The sequence below is a fragment of the Aethalodelphis obliquidens genome, unplaced genomic scaffold (assembly GCF_003676395.1).
Source record: "Aethalodelphis obliquidens isolate GAN/ISIS:26980383/991018 unplaced genomic scaffold, ASM367639v1 scaffold8, whole genome shotgun sequence".
Taxonomy (NCBI): Eukaryota; Metazoa; Chordata; class Mammalia; order Artiodactyla; family Delphinidae; genus Aethalodelphis; species Aethalodelphis obliquidens.
The window spans coordinates 26415662-26419701 of record NW_020837952.1 but is presented as its reverse complement, the minus strand read 5'-3'; the positions used below and the strand labels follow the sequence as shown (position 1 = coordinate 26419701).

Genomic DNA, 4040 nt, shown 5'->3' with positions numbered 1-4040 from the left:
TTTTTTTTTAAGTTACACATACAGAGAGTTTGTTTACATTATATAGCGGACATCTCTAGTTTTGTCTGCCCAATCTTTTGTGTTTCTTTTAGTAACAACATCCTGGCTTTCCCTGGGAAGCCACCCTTCCTGTATTGTCAGTCCATGTACCCCCAACCTCAGCTATCAGTTCCAAGGAAGGACAAATGACCTAGAACTGGCCCATCAGTGCACAGCATCCTCCTGTCCACCATGATCTGTTTAGAGGTGAACACGAAACACAGGCCAGGCCAGTGAGACTCAAGTGTCCGCTAAGTTTTCAGTCCAGTGGATGAAAACAGACGCCCACCAAAGTACAATACCATAAAATTTCAGAAAATTAGGAAAAAGAAAAGGTTCTGGGGGAAAATATCTGGTCAGAAACAAAGGATCAAGAAACAGAATGGCTTTGGATTTCACAGCAAACCTGGAGACTAGAAGATGTTACAACAACACCTTCAAAATTCTTTAAAAAAAAGATTTTCAATGGAGAATGATATAGCACACCAAACTAATTAGTTGAGAGGGCCAAATAAAGATATTTTAAACAGGCAAGATCTGAAAACTTTACCTTTTGTGCACTCTATCTCAGGAAGCTATCAGAAGATGTGATCCTCCAAAATGAGGGAATAAACCAAGAAATAGGAAGCTGCAGTATATTAAGAGACAGATCTCAGGATTCCAGTGAAAAAAGCCCTAGGATGATAGTTGTCTCCCTGGTTTAGCTAACAACTAGTCCAGATTAGGGCAAGTCAGAAGACTCCAGGAGAGATTTCTTCAGGAGCACGACAATGAAAAGGAAACTTAATCCATCAGAAGGTATCAAGAAGCTGAAAATTACAGAACATTTCAGTTATCTAAAAGTACTGAGGTATTTGGATAACTGATAGAGAACTGAATTTGGATTCGTAAAAAGAACATTCTACCTTGAACCACATAATGCTAATATTTAATAAAAGTGGCAATTTCATATGGTTCAATTTAGTAGAAAACAAAGGGATCAAAAAGTTGTAGAAATTATCTCCAGGGGAAAGAGTTGTGCAGAAAGGAAACACAATAATGGATATTTTACAAACCTCAGTTGTGACTAACATTTTCATAGCTACAATACTGTAAATACTGAATAGTGATTTAATTAGAATAAAAGTATAATGATATTGCTAGACTCCGTGTTCAGAAGGAAGTCCTGTGTGTAGTAAGTATGAAGAAGATGAAAAAAAGAGCTAAATCTCCATCTTTTAAAGTGACCGGTAAATAAATAAAGCCTAAATCTGGAAAATCAGGAAGTAGCTATACAAGCTTGTTATTAGATATAAAGCTTGATAAGCAAGGAATTAGATGAAAGAATTAAAAGTAATTGCCACCAGGCTGGCAATTTCAAAAATTCAAGCAAGAGATAAATGAATAAGGGTCCTAAGACAAAGGCAGAGGGAGTGGACAAAAGGGAATGAGCGATATTAAGAGAATTGTATAAATAGCTATTGGTGATTAATTAGAACACCACATTTCTGGCTTGAACCATTAGACAGATGATGCAGTTACTCACTGAATCAGGTAAAATAGGAGGAAGAGCAAACATGGGAGCAAGGGGATACAGTACTGGACATGTTAGTGTGGAGACACATGGAGGACAAACAGATGGGAATATCATAAAAGCAATGAATATATGGGTCTAGAACTCAAGCGTAAAGCATAGCTGGGAGTAACAGATGTGAATCCACTACACTGTGACTGGCTTGACGGCAGAGAGAAACCTAACTTATTGACATGTGTATCCCCAGCATCTACCACAAATAGTGCCTAATATGTTTATTTATTCATGCATTCACTCAAAAAAAAAAAAAAAGTGTCATTTGAAATACCAGGGCTGGGGAAATGGAGAAGAACAGTAGGAAGTTGAGGGAGTTCATGTGAGAAATTATTTGCTCTGTGAACAAGGAAGTCTGGTGGTTTGCTGTAAGGGAAAAGGGCAAGGAGCAAAGGAAGATGAAACAAATGAAAAGGGTTGAATGACATAAAGGACTGTGAATGTTGGAATAGTCAGCCAAAGGAATGGAAGAAACTGCTGGATAGGGTCTAAAGTCAGAATGTCAAGAAGCACTGTGGGGGGAGCTGAAATTGGACGCTGTATTGTAGTGGCAACGAGCCCAACAGCTGCTTTCCTCTAGCACCGCTCTCCCTTTCAGCCAGGAAGAATTATGCCTCCATGTTCTGCCTTCTTTTAGCACTGTGCTCCAACTGCTCCTAGAGCATTGATGAATATTTTATTATAGCTGTCTGCTCTATCTGCCCTTGCACACCATGAATTCCCCACCTTTGTATTCCCAGCACCTGGCAGAGGGCCTGCCACACTGCAGGCTCACAATCAACGTGTATTCAATTCAACTGAATACCTAAATCGAAGGAATAACTCTCCTACATATTGTAATCTGAAATGCAAGCGAATTAAATGCTTATTTTCATGGGAGTATAAAAATGTGGTTGGGGTGGGGGGAACCACTGAGCTTTGACACAAAAATTTAAGAGCCCGATACCATTCAAAAGTGATAGACTTACCTGGGCCTGTCCAAGGCCTCCAACAAGCACCATCGGCTACACATGAAGGTGCGGCGCTTCCCCGACTGCTTGGCCAAGGACACCGACAAGGTCGAGGTGTCTGCCCGCCAGGAACTCAAGGAGCAGGCCTCAAAGTGACCGAGAAGTACGAGTAGGATGCGGCCGACGCCTAAAGGATGTGGTGCTTTGGACCCGCCAGCGCCAGCCCCATCATCGTCCCCGACGTCACCAAGGGCCCGCAGTACCTCAACAAGATCAGGACAGCGTGGCTGCCGGCTTCCAGGTGGCCACCAGGCAGGGGCGCCACCGAGTAGCACACGCGGGGCGTGCGCTTCGAAGACTGCGTGCCACGGCTGCTCGCGGATCCATCCAGAGTATCACGGCGCTGCCCCTATGTTGCGTGCTGACCGCCAGCCCCGACCCGCGGAGCACGTCAACGAGCGGAGATCCGGTGTTTGCAACAAGGGGCTGGTGCCATCTAAGGGGTCCTGCACAGGAAGCGGGGCCACGTGTTAGAGGGGTCCCAGGTGGTCGGCACCCCCATGTTTGTCGTGAAGGCCCATCGACAAGTCTTTCTGACTTCACAGCCGACCGGAGGGCCCACGCGGGCGGCCAGGCCTTCCCCCTCCGGGCACCTCCACACCTGCCCGCCGACTCCTCCGACCACATCAGGCGCCCCAGACAGGTCGTGGGGGATACGTGCGAGCACAAAGGCTTGAAAGAAGACGTCCCAGCGCCAGACAACTTCCGGGACAGAACGTAGGCACTCTTCCGCAACCCCTCCGCCCAGGGAGGTCTTAACGCAGCAACCCGCTTCCACCCGGCAACCCATACAACCGCGAGCCTCAAGTTCGCCTCACGACACCTCGCGAGACTCCAGACGCGAGATGCTCCACCTGCCAGGTTTCTGGAGCCCACTGCGTGCCTTCACTCGACATGAACACTTGGTGCCTTTTTTTTTTTTTCGGTGCCTTTTTTTTCCGTATCTATTTCAACATTTCAGAGCAACAGAAATGCCGTCGCAGCACATACTTATTTGGCTGGTGGAGATGGAATAAGGAATGGGACACACAACACTTTTTCTTTTTTTTTTTAATTTCTTCGCAAGGAAACTCAAATGTCGCCCCTCCCTACCCCACCCCCCCGCCAAATTTAAAATAAACGCATTAAGAAGTTTATTTGGGGGTTAAAAAAAAGTGATAAACTTAAAAAAGCAAACACCTTGTATTATGGATTTGAGCATGTTTATGGAAAAATGAGATTAAAAGCAAAGCTTTCTGGACCTAAGTTGCTATGTTGTTGCTTTTTGTTGTATGTAGCTCTGTGCTTCCTTACGAGATAATCATCAGATTCCGTCAGACTTTTTCTTGGGCAATGCCAAGGTTAACTGGGCGAATGAGTTTCAAAAATAAAAATGGGTTCACAGTAGAACTGAAGCACTGTAATCATTCAGAATGGTTATGCCA

General features: G+C 44.7%; 1 pseudogene; it reads left to right on the top strand.

Annotated features, from left to right (window-relative positions):
• Nucleotides 1-2750: 2750 nt before the first annotated feature.
• On the top strand, nucleotides 2751-3337 carry LOC113621276 (elongation factor 2-like; annotated as a pseudogene).
• Nucleotides 3338-4040: the final 703 nt, after the last annotated feature.